Source organism: Nothobranchius furzeri, chromosome 1 (assembly GCF_043380555.1).
Source record: "Nothobranchius furzeri strain GRZ-AD chromosome 1, NfurGRZ-RIMD1, whole genome shotgun sequence".
Lineage (NCBI taxonomy): Eukaryota > Metazoa > Chordata > Actinopteri > Cyprinodontiformes > Nothobranchiidae > Nothobranchius > Nothobranchius furzeri.
Window position 1 is genome coordinate 1,789,084 of NC_091741.1, and position 13,432 is coordinate 1,802,515.

Consider the following 13,432-nt stretch of genomic DNA (forward strand, 5'->3'; position numbering starts at 1 on the left):
GTCAAGTGTTCGGGGCGTCACCGCGCTCGACTATACACGTCTTGGCCTACCACGAGTACATGAGCCCACAAGATCCTAAGCGAGGTAGAAGCCGTTGTGTCTACCCAACGCAAATTCAGCACAGCCGTGCGCGCTAAGACAAGTCCCTCTAGATTGCTGGAAACTTTGGAAACGTGGAAGGCTGGCGTGTACGTGCTTTCTACACATCTCAACGGTATGATCGCGATACTCTCGGCCGCACAACAACTAATGGTCATGTGTTCGGAAGGTCTGATCAGGTCTGACATGACCGGTTGTCAATCGACGTCGAGCGTGCACTCACACACGGATATCCTGGCGTACAGTAAAGCGACAGCGACCTCTACGCTCACGTTGATCGCCGATGTTTCGAAGGGCAATCGAGTGTGTTGGCTGACGAAAGCTATGGTGACCGACGGTCGCGTCGACTACAATGTGCCTCATTGCGACTTTAGAGGCGTATGTGATCCTTTGCAAATCGACAACACCACCGCGGTCGAGTGCGAAGTCACGGTCGGTGGCGTGTTGTCCTTACTGTGCCCCATACAATGTGACGGTCCGAGTCACGGACCGGTGTGTTACGACCCGACTAACGAAAAGTACCAGGTGATAACATTGCATCTGCCCATTACAGCGGAGCGAGCGTTTCGCCACACTCCCAAACCAAGGTTAATAGTTGTAGCGCACACCCTTTCGGACCTCGGTGCACGCGAAACACTGGCGTACACTCACAAAATCACGCTCGAGACAGCTCAAGTGTTACGCAAAACAAAGGACGTGTTCAAATCCATAGAGAATATACGGTCTTTAGCGTATGCGTATATAAAGAAGGTCGATGACATTTACAGACCCGGCGGCGTGGGCACCACAGTAGAACAACAAGGTGCTCTCAAGCGCACACAGATACTGGCCGCATTATCACTCGCGATGTCTATCCTGACATGCCCGTTTCTGATTTCTATGTTAATTAAATTATGACAAGAGATACGGTGGTTACGATTACACTCTGACCACGTGCCTTAGTTTCTGCTAGTGACCTATAAATACATTTGACCACTTGCTCTCACTGCCATTAAAGCGGCTGTACCCACACGTACAACACCCAAGTAAAAAAATGATCTCGCTGTCTGTACTGGGTGTACTCTCAGTAGTCGCAGTTGCTCAGGCCATGGTGGTACGCTCACATAACGCCTCTGAGATACGTCCCATCACACCACCTCCTACACTACTCGCGAAGGAGTATTCAACACCCCCTTTGTACGAAGACAACCATTATAACGAGCACAGCACAACGCTTGCCGCACGCGAAGACAACATGCAGGAGACAACGCTACCACCTGTCGTGAGAACAACGGATTCGAGTGACAACGATCGCGACTATGACGAGCACATTACAGCACCCTCTGTGCACGAAGACCAGGTGCAGGAGACAACGCTACCACCTGTCGTGAGAAACAAGAGTTTGGTTAACAATGATCATCGTCGTGTCCCATTGTAAACTGGGCGTGCCATCGCACACATCGTACATGTGTGTTAACCCACCTGTATGCGACAGACTTTGTGTGTTGCATGACATCGAGATGTATTGACGTCTGTGTCAATACAGGACTCTCTATAAGCCGGGAGCTGGACGCTAACGACCCGTGCATGCGCCACACAAAAGGTATCGTACATGTGTTAACCCACCTGTATGCGACAGACTTTGTGTGTTGCATGACATCGAGATGTATTGACGTCTGTGTCAATACAGGACTCTCTAAGCTGGGAGCTGGACGCTAACGACCCGTGCATGCGCCACACAAAAGGTAACTCGACTAACTACAAAACGAATATTGTGATGTAGAAAGTTGGCTCGACTGTTTGAATCAGCTGCAGCTGCGGTTTACTCACGAAGTGAATCGCACGCTTGTTAGAAGTACATTCGGAGCACTTAAAAAATACATCGCTCTCATCGAGTTCCGTCTCAGCGTTCACCGGCTGATGGGCAAGAGCGTGACATGGGATCGCAAGGAACTTACTTAAGGACTATCATCTCATTTGGCATTTACTCACGGACCCAAGAAACCAGTTCCGAAAAATGGTCGAGAATTATAACTTGTCTAATAGCAACTGGAAGATATGTTGCGTCATAAGCCTCTGATGGTTCACAAGGTGCACGGTCCACTCGAAATCCTAATGCTGTATTTGTAGTGCATACACTAAGTCTTCTCTGTTGATGTCAGACTAGAGTTTTATTAGAGTTTTACTTTGCAACAATGGGATTCGAGCAATTGATGTGTATATTTTTAATAGTGCACAATGCTACTATTCCTAGGCTGAATGTATGACATGGCTCTTGTGTATCATTATGTATCGTTTCCATTAAGTACTAATTTAAATAAAGTCCCTCTGTCCTCAGTGCTAGGTTGTGGGTTTAATACACATTATTATGATCAACCTGTTGAATAGTATAATAACAATATTCCTGTAAAAGTCATTTAGTAATGAACAACCTCAGTTCTGTGAAAGAACATCATGTCTCTGATGTGTACAATGCAGGCCTGACCGGTCTTGCTGGGGCCTCTCTCCTGGAGGCGCTCAATCAGACCCAGTGGTGACACGTGGCAAGACGCTCCTCGGGGCGCGTCTTGCTTGGGCCTCTCTCCTGGAGGCGCTCAGTCAGACCCAGTGGTGACACGTGGCAAGAAGCTCCTCGGGGCGCGTCTTGCTTGGGCCTCTCTCCTGGAGGCGCTCAGTCAGACCCAGTGTTGACATGTGTCAAGACGCTCCTCGGGGCGTGTCTTGCTTGGGCCTCTCTCCTGGAGGCGCTCAGTCAGACCCAGTGTTGACATGTGGCAAGACGCTCCTCTGGGCGCGTCTTGCTTGGGCTTCTCTCCTGGAGGCGCTCAGTCAGACCGAGTGCTGACATGTGGCAAGAAGCTCCTCGGGGCGCGTCTTGCTTGGGCTTCTCTCCTGGAGGCCCTCAGTAAGACCCATTGTTGACATGTGGCAAGACGCTCCTCGTGGTGCGTCTTGCTTGGGCCTCTCTCCAGAAGGCCCTCAATCAGACCCAGTGTTGACACGTGGCAAGACGCTTCTCGGGGCGCGTCTTGCTTGGGCCTCTCTCCTGGAGGGGCTCAGTCAGACTGAGTAGTGACATGTGGCCTGACGCTCCTCGGGGCGCGTCTTGCCTGGGCCTCTCTCCTGGAGGCGCTCAGTCAGACCCAGTGGTGACATGTGGCAAGACACTCCTCGGGGCGCGTCTTTCTTGTACTCCAATAAACAGCCCCTACAACCACAAAAAGGAATGGAGTCATTAGCACTTATGGTTTGTAAATGGCACCCAGAATTATGTTGCACGAAGCACAATTTCACATCATTCTGGGTTCATTTGTGTGAAAACAAGGTCCAATCATGCTGAAACGTTACAGGAAGGTAGAATCTATTGAGTTGTAAGTGATCTGAACGTTTCATGATGATAGCACTTTCCTAAGGGGGTCAAACCATGTCCCAAAGGTCACCGGATCTGGTGTCAATTTAAAGAAGTAGTCCAGTTACACATTTGTGTGCTTATAACTTGGCTTCTGAATGTCCTAGAGAAGTCAGGCTTGTTTTAGTGTACTCCAATCAACAGCCCCTACAACCACAAAAAGGAATGGAGTCATTAGCACTCATGGTTTGTAAATGGCACCCAGAATTATGTTGCACGAAGCACAATTTCACATCATTCTGGGTCCATTTGTGTGAAAACAAGGTCCAATCAGGCTGAAACGTTACAAGAAGGTCGAATCTATTGAGTTGTAAGTGATCTGAACTTTTCATGATGATCGCACAATCCTATAGGGGGTGAAACCATGCCCCAAAGGTCACCGGGCCTGGTGTCACTTTAAAGAAGTAGTCCAGTTACACCTTTGTGGGCTTATAACTTGGCTTCTGAATATCCTAAAGAGGTCAGGTTTGTTTTAGAGTACTCCAGTTAACAGCCCCCATTACCCCAAAAAGGAATGGCGTCATTAGCACTTATGGTTTTTAAATGGAACCCAGATTTATGTTGCACGAAGCACAATTTCACATAATTCTGGGTTCATTTGTGTGAAAACAAGGTCCAATCAGAATGAAACGTTACAAGACGGTAGAATCTAGTGAGTTGTAAGTGATCTGAACGTTTCATGATGATAGCACTTTCCTAAGGGGGTCAAATCATGTCCCAAAGGTTACCGGATCTGGTGTCAATTTAAAGAAGTAGTCCAGTTACACATTTGTGGGCTTATAACTTGGCTTCTGAATGTCCTAGTGAGATCAGGTTTGTTTTAGTGTACTCCAATCAACAGCCCCTACAACCACAAAAAGGAATGGAGTCATTAGCACTTATGGTTTTTAAATGGCACCCAGAATATTGTTGCACGAAGCACAATTTCACATCATTCTGGGTTCATTTGTGTGAAAACAAGGTCCAATCAGGCTGAAACGTTACAGGAAGGTAGAATCTATTGAGTTGTAAGTGATCTGAACGTTTCATGATGATAGCACTTTCCTAAGGGGGTCAAACCATGTCCCAAAGGTCACCGGATCTGGTGTCAATTTAAAGAAGTAGTCCAGTTACACATTTGTGGGCTTATAACTTGGCTTCTGAATTTCCTAGAGAGATCAGGTTTGTTTTAGTGTACTCCAATCAACAGCCCCTACAACCACAAAAAGGAAGGGAGTCATTAGCACTTATGGTTTATAAATGGCACCCAGAATTATGTTGCATGAAGCACAATTTCACATCATTCTGGGTCCATTTGTGTGAAAACAAGGTCCAATCAGGCTGAAACGTTACAAGAAGGTAGAATCTATTGAGTTGTAAGTGATCTGAACGTTTCATGATGATCGCACATTCCTATTGGGGGTCAAACCATGTCCCAAAGGTCACCGGATCTGGTGTCACTTTAAAGAAGTAGTCCAGTTACACATTTGTGGGCTTATAACTTGGCTTCTGAATATCCTAGAGAGGTCAGGTTTGTTTTAGCGTACTCCAATTAACAGCCCCTACAACCACAAAAAGGAATGGAGTCATTAGCACTTATGGTTTTTAAATGGCACCCAGAATTATGTTGCACGAAGCACAATTTCACATCATTCTGGGTTCATTTGTGTGAAAACAAGGCCCAATCATGCTGAATCGTTACAGGAAGGTAGAATCTATTGAGTTGTAAGTGATCTGAACGTTTCATGATGAAAGCACTTTCCTAAGGGGGTCAAACCATGTCCCAAAGGTCACCGGATCTGGTGTCAATTTAAAGAAGTAGTCCAGTTACACATTTGTGGGCTTATAACTTGGCTTCTGAATGTCCTAGAGAAGTCAGGCTTGTTTTAGTGTACTCCAATCAACAGCCCCTACAACCACAAAAAGGAATGGAGTCATTAGCACTTATGGTTTGTAAATGGCACCCAGAATTATGTTGCACGAAGCACAATTTCACATCATTCTGGGTCCATTTGTGTGAAAACAAGGTCCAATCAGGCTGAAACGTTACAAGAAGGTAGAATCTATTGAGTTGTAAGTGATCTGAACTTTTCATGATGATCGCACAATCCTATAGGGGGTCAACCCATGTCCCAAAGGTCACCGGATCTGGCTGTAATGTGCTCGTCATAGTCGCGATCGTTGTCACTCGAATCCGTTGTTCTCACGACAGGTGGTAGCGTTGTCTCCTGCATGTTGTCTTCGCGTGCGGCAAGCGTTGTGCTGTGCTCGTTATAATGGTTGTCTTCGAACAAAGGGGGTGTTGAATACTCCTTCGCGAGTAGTGTAGGAGGTGGTGTGATGGGACGTATCTCAGAGGCGTTATGTGAGCGTACCACCATGGCCTGAGCAACTGCGACTACTGAGAGTACACCCAGTACAGACAGCGAGATCTTTTTTTTCTTGGGTGTTGTACGTGTGGGTACAGCCGCTTTAATGGCAGTGAGAGCAAGTGGGCAAATGTATTTATAGGTCACTAGCAGAAACTAAGGCACGTGGTCAGAGTGTAATCGTAACCACCGTAGCTCTTGTCATAATTTAATATACATAGAAATCAGAAACGGGCATGTCAGGATAGACATCGCGAGTGATAATGCGGCCAGTATCTGTGTGCGCTTGAGAGCACCTTGTTGTTCTACTGTGGTGCCCACGCCGCCAGGTCTGTAAATGTCATCGACCTCCTTTATATACGCATACGCTAAAGACCATATATTCTCTATGGATTTGAACACGTCCTTTGTTTCGCGTAACGCTTGAGCTGTCTCGAGCGTGATGTTGTGAGTGTACGCCAGTGTTTCACGTGCACCGAGGTCCGAAAGGGCGTGCGTTACAACTATTAACCTTGGTTTGGGAGTGTGGCGAAACGCTCGCTCCGCTGTAATGGGCGGATGCAATGTTATCACCTGGTACGTTTCGTTAGTCGGGTCGTAACACACCGGTCCGTCACACGGACCGTCACATTGTATGGGGCACAGTAAGGACAACACGCCGCCGACCGTGACTTCGCACTCGACCGCGGTGGTGTTATCGATTTGCAAAGGATCACATACGCCTCTCCAGTCGCAATGAGGCACATTGTAGTCGACGCGACCGTCGGTCACCATAGCTTTCGTCAGCCAACACACTCGATTGCCCTTCGAAACATCGGCGATCAACGTGAGCTTAGAGGTCGACGTCGCTTTACTGTACGCCAGGATATCCGTGTGTGAGTGCACGCTCGACGTCGATTGACAACCGGTCATGTCAGACCTGATCAGACCTTCCGAACACATGACCATTAGTTGTTGTGCGGCCGAGAGTATCGCGATCATACCGTTGAGATGTGTAGAAAGCGCGTACACGCCAGCCTTCCACGTTTCCAAAATTTCCAGCAGTCTAGAGGGACTTGTCTTAGCGCGCACGGCTGTGCTGAATTTGCGTTGGGTAGACACAACGGCTTCTACCTCGCTTAGGATCTGTGGGCTCATGTACTCGTGGTAGGCCAAGACGTGTATAGTCGAGCGCGGTGACGCCCCGAACACTTGACCCGGTTTTTTTGTGGCGATATGCGTGTCCAGTAACGTGGCAAAGTCCGCGTGTCTAGCGTGTATTGATTTTACAGCTCGCTCATACCCCAACAGTACGGTCCGTAGAAGTTTGTTCACTTGTTTCCATGCGCTCGTGGAACACAGGACATCGCAACCTCTGTGATACTCAAGTAAAGCGTCAAACACCAGCTGCTTGCACGTTGGAAATACAATCGGTAGTAACTTCTTACTCCACTCTATGTTGAACTCGTATAGTATGTATATGGGCGGTTGCGGCGGTTTGCGCATTTTCTATCTACCCTCCGCTAATATCACTCTGTGGTCTGTCTCCTGAGATGGTGCGGTTGGAACTTGCGAGAGTGCACTATCGACGGTCGGCGTTTCCATTTCGTCAACTGTCATTTTCAGCCGCTGGCAAACGGCCGTCGACGGTCGATGCGAGACACCAACATAACGTTAGACCGCGACCCTCATGCCAGTTTTCTGTAGTACTGGTTGTAGTTTCTGGTGCACACTCGAAACGCCATTACGATCACAATTACGTTGATTAATAAATCCAGTGTTGTAGCGACTGCAGCCAGCGCCGTCGCGCAACTTGTGTCGGTGTTATCTCTCGATACTTTCATTCGTATCCGAGCGTATGCAGAATCTACGGATCTGGTGAAGTTGCTTGTCACTAGCTTGCGCACGTTTGATATGGCACTTTGCGCGAGACTCGCACAACCTGCAGTGGCGACCGTCGCGTCAGTGCAAAGTTTTTCCGATATATCGCTCGCAACATCGTTTGTCATTTGCTGTACACTGCGCACACTGGCCGCGAGGTCGCGGAGAGGGTCTTCGTTACGAGTTGTGTAATATCCGCTGACTTGCCGATTCAATTCTGGTGGCGCTGACCCAAACGAGAACGCTTTTAAGGCGCATGTCGTGGTAACTCTGGTAGCGCCGTGGTTGACGAGGACGATCATCTTTAGCAATAGTTCATCTCGAAGCACAACGATGGTGAGGGCGACGGGTTGGCCGGTTCCGCCTTCAGGCCACTCGGTTGCCGGTAGATTGCCCAATGCCACACACGCAGACGAACCCTGTACACACTCAATGACCCGTGTGCGATCGTTGATTTCTGCTAGTACGTTTGCTAGTTCTAAGTGCTTCCACGGATCGGGCGTGGGCACGCGCTTGTTTTAGAGGCGTTTTCGCGCAGCCTCTACCCTGCACGACCGCTCGTGGCCACACTAGCTATATTTATCTTTATTTGTTTCACACACACACACACACACACACACACACACACACACACACACACACACACACACACACACACACACACACACACACACACATACATACACACACACACACACACACACACACACACACACACACACACACACACACACACACACACACACACACACATACAGGCCCTTGCGTGCAAACCCCGGTCAGGTCTGCAGTGTACACATCAGAGACATGATGTGCTTTCACAGAACTGAGGTTGTTCATTACTAAATGACTTTTACAGGAATATTGTTATTATACTATTCAACAGGTTGATCATAATAATGTGTATTAAACCCACAACCTAGCACTGAGGACAGAGGGACTTTATTTAAATTAGTACTTAATGGAAACGATACATAATGATACATAAGAGCCATGTCATACATTCAGCCTAGGAATAGTAGCATTGTGCATTATTAAAAATATACAGATCAATTGTTCGAATCCCATTGTTGCAAAGTAAAACTCTAATAAAACTCTAGTCTGACATCAACAGAGAAGACTTAGTGTATGTACTACAAATACAGCATTAGGATTTCGAGTGGACCGTGCACCTTGTGAACCATCAGAGGCTTATGACGCAACATATCTTCCAGTTGCTATTAGACAATTTATAATTCTCGACCATTTTTCGGAACTGGTTTCTTGGGTCCGTGAGTAAATGCCAAATGAGATGATAGTCCTTAAGTAAGTTCCTGGCGATCCCATGTCACGCTCTTGCCCATCAGCCGGTGAATGCTGAGACGGAACTCGATGAGAGCGATGTATTTTTTAAGTGCTCCGAATGTACTTCTAACAAGCGTGCGATTCACTTCGTGAGTAAACCGCAGCTGCAGCTGATTCAAACAGTCGAGCCAACTTTCTACATCACAATATGCGTTTTGTAGTTAGTCAAGTTACCTTTTGTGTGGCGCATGCACGGGTCGTTAGCGTCCAGCTCCCAGCTTAGAGAGTCCTGTATTGACACAGACGTCAATACATCTCGATGTCATGCAACACACAAAGTCTGTCGCATACAGGTGGGTTAACACATGTACGATACCTTTTGTGTGGCGCATGCACGGGTCGTTAGCGTCCAGCTCCTGGCTTATAGAGAGTCCTGTATTGACACAGACGTCAATACATCTCGATGTCATGCAACACACAAAGTCTGTCGCATACAGGTGGGTTAACACAGATGTACGATGTGTGCGATGGCGCGCCCGTTTACAATGGGACACGACGATGATCATTGTTAACCAAACTCTTGTTTCTCACGACAGGTGGTAGCGTTGTCTCCTGCACCTGGTCTTCGTGCACAGAGGGTGTTGTAATGTGCTCGTCATAGTCGCGATCGTTGTCACTCGAATCCATTGTTCTCACGACAGGTGGTAGCGTTGTCTCCTGCATGTTGTCTTCGCGTGCGGCAAGCGTTGTGCTGTGCTCGTTATAATGGTTGTCTTCGTACAAAGGGGGTGTTGAATACTCCTTCGCGAGTAGTCTAGGAGGTGGTGTGATGGAACGTATCTCAGAGGCGTTATTAGAGCGTACCACCATGGCCTGAGCAACTGCGACTACTGAGAGTACACCCAGTACAGACAGCGAGATCAATTTTTTTTCTTGGGTGTTGTACGTGTGGGTACAGCCGCTTTAATGGCAGTGAGAGCAAGTGGGCAAATGTATTTATAGGTCACTAGCAGAAACTAAGGCACGTGGTCAGAGTGTAATCGTAACCACCTAAAGTAGCTCTTGTCATAATTTAATATACATAGAAATCAGAAACGGGTATGTCAGGATAGACATCGCGAGTGATAATGCGGCCAGTATCTGTGTGCGCTTGAGAGCACCTTGTTGTTCTACTGTGGTGCCCACGCCGCCGGGTCTGTAAATGTCATCGACCTACTTTATATACGCATATGCTAAAGACCGTATATTCTTTATGGATTTGAACACGTCCTTTGTTTCGCGTAACGCTTGAGCTGTCTCGAGCGTGATGTTGTGAGTGTACACCAGTGTTTCGCGTGCACCGAGGTCCGAAAGGGCGTGCGCTACAACTATTAACCTTGGTTTGGGAGTGTGGCGAAACGCTCACTCCGCTGTAATGGGCAGATGCAATGTTATCAAATGGTACGTTTCGTTAGTCGGGTCGTAACACACCGGTCCGTCACACGGACCGTCACATTGTATGGGGCTTATACTATTCAACAGGTTGATCATAATAATGTGTATTAAACCCACAACCTAGCACTGAGGACAGAGGGACTTTATTTAAATTAGTACTTAATGGAAACAATACATAATGATACATAAGAGCCATGTCATACATTCAGCCTAGGAATAGTAGCATTGTGCACTATTAAAAATATACACATCAATTGCTCGAATCCCATTGTTGCAAAGTAAAACTCTAATAAAACTCTAGTCTGACATCAACAGAGAAGACTTAGTGTATGTACTACAAATACAGCATTAGGATTTCGAGTGGACCGTGCACCTGGTGAACCATCAGAGGCTTATGACGCAACATATCTTCCAGTTCTGACTGAGCGCCTCCAGGAGAGAGGCCCAAGCAAGACACGCCCCGAGGAGCGTCTTGCCACATGTCACTACTCGGTCTGACTGAGCGCCTCCAGGAGAGAGGTCCAAGCAAGACACGCCCCGAGGAGCGTCTTGCCACATGTCACTACTCGGTCTGACTGAGCGCCTCCAGGAGGGAGGTCCAAGCAAGACGCGCCCCGAGGAGCGTCTTGCCACATGTCACTACTCGGTCTGACTGAGCACCTCCAGGAGAGAGGCCCAAGCAAGACGTGCCCCGAGGAGCGTCTTGCCACATGTCAACAATGGGTCTGACTGAGGGCCTCCAGGAGAGAAGCCCAAGCAAGACGCGCCCCGAGGAGCGTCTTGCCACATGTCAACACTGGGTCTGACTGAGGGCCCCCAGGAGAGAGGCCCAAATAAGACGCGCCCCGAGGAGCGTCTTGCCACATGTCAACACTGGGTCTGACTGAGGGCCTCCAGGAGAGAAGCCCAAGCAAGATGCGCCCCGAGGATGTTCTTGCCACATGTCAGCACTCGGTCTGACTGAGCGCCTCCAGGAGAGAGGCCCAAGCACGACGCGCCCCGAGGAGCGTCTTGCCACATGTCAACACTGGGTCTGACTGAGCGCCTCCAGGAGAGAGGCCCAAGCAAGACGCGCCCGGAGGAGGTCAAGACGCTCCTCGGGGCGTGTCTTGCTTGGGCTTCTCTCCTGGAGGCCCTCAGTCAGACCCATTGTTGACATGTGGCAAGACGCTCCTCGGAGCACGTCTTGCTTGGGCCTCTCTCCTGGAGGCGCTCAAACAGACCGAGTAGTGACATGTGGCAAGACGCTCCTCGGGGCGCGTCTTGCTGGGGCTTCTCTCATGGAGGCACTCAGTCAGACCCAGTGTTGACATGTGGCAAGACGCTCCTCGGGGCGCGTCTTGCTTGGACCTCTCTCCCTGAGGCGCTCAGTAAGACCGAGTAGTGACATGTGGCAAGACGCTCCTCGGGGCGCATCTTGCTTGGGCCTCTCTCATGGAGGCCCTCTGTCAGACCCAGTGTTGACATGTGTCAAGACGCTCCTCGGGGGGCGTCTTGCTTTGGCCTCTCTCCTGGAGGCACTCAGTCTGACCGAGTGCTGACATGTGGCAAGAAGCTCCTCGGGGCGCGTCTTGCTTGGACTTCTCTCCCGGAGGCCCTCATTAAGAACCATTGTTGACATGTGGCAAGACGCTCCTCGGGGCGCGTCTTGCTTGGGCCTCTCTCCAGAAGGCCCTCAATCAGACCCAGTGTTGACACGTGGCAAGACACTCCTCGGGGCGCGTCTTGCTTGGGCCTCTCTCCTGCAGGCCCTCTGTCATACCCAGTGTTGACATGTGTCAAGACGCTCCTCGGGGCGCATCTTGCTTGGGCTTCTCTCCTGGAGGCCCTCAGTCAGACCCATTGTTGGCATGTGGCAAGACGCTCCTCGGGGCGCGTCTTGCTTGGGCCTCTCTCCTGGAGGCGCTCAGTCAGACCGAGTGCTGACATGTGGTAAGACGTTCCTCGGGGCGCGTCTTGCTTGGGCTTCTCTCCTGGAGGCGCTCAGAAAGACCCAGTGTTGACATGTGACAAGACGCTCCTCGGGGCGCGTCTTGCTTGGGCCTCTCTCCTGGAGGCGCTCAGTCAGAACCAGAGGTGACATGTGGCAAGACGCTCCTCGGGGCGCGTCTTGCTTGGGCCTCTCTCCTGGAGGCCCTCTGTCAGACCCAGTGTTGACATGTGGCAAGACGCTCCTCCGGGCGCATCTTGCTTGGGCCTCTCTCCTGGAGGCCCTCAGTCAGACCCATTGTTGACATGTGGCAAGACGCACCTCGGGGCGCGTCTTGCTTGGGCCTCTCTCCTGGAGGCGCTCAGTCAGACCGAGTGCTGACCTAAGGCAAGACGCTCCTCGGGGCGCGTCTTGCTGGGGCCTCTCTCCTGGAGGCGCTCAGTCAGACCCAGTGCTGACATGTGGCAAGACGCTCCTCGGGGCGCGTCTTGCTTGGGCCTCTCTCCTGGAGGCGCTCAGTCAGACTGAGTAGTGACATGTGGCCTGACGATCCTTGGGGCACGTCTTGCTTGGGCCTCTCTCCAGGAGGCGCTCAGTCAGACCCAGTGGTGACATGTGGCAAGACACTCCTCGGGGCGCGTCTTGCTTGGGCCTCTCTCGTGGAGGCCCTCTGTCAGACCCAGTGTTGACATGTGTCAAGACGCTCCTCGGGGCGCGTCTTGCTTGGGCTTCTCTCCTGGAGGCCCTCAGTGAGACCCATTGTTGACATGTGGCAAGACGCTCCTCGGGGCGCGTCTTGCTTGGGCTTCTCTCCTGGAGGCGCTCAGACAGACCCAGTGTTGACATGTGACAAGACGCTCCTCGGGGCGCGTCTTGCTTGGGCCTCTCTCCTGGAGGCGCTCAGTCAGAACCAGAGGTGACATGTGGCAAGACGCTCCTCGGGGCGCGTCTTGCTTGGGCCTCTCTCCTGGAGGCCCTCTGTCAGACCCAGTGTTGACATGTGGCAAGACGCTCCTCCGAGCGCATCTTGCTTGGGCCTCTCTCCTGGAGGCGCTCAGTCAGACTGAGTAGTGACATGTTGCAAGACGC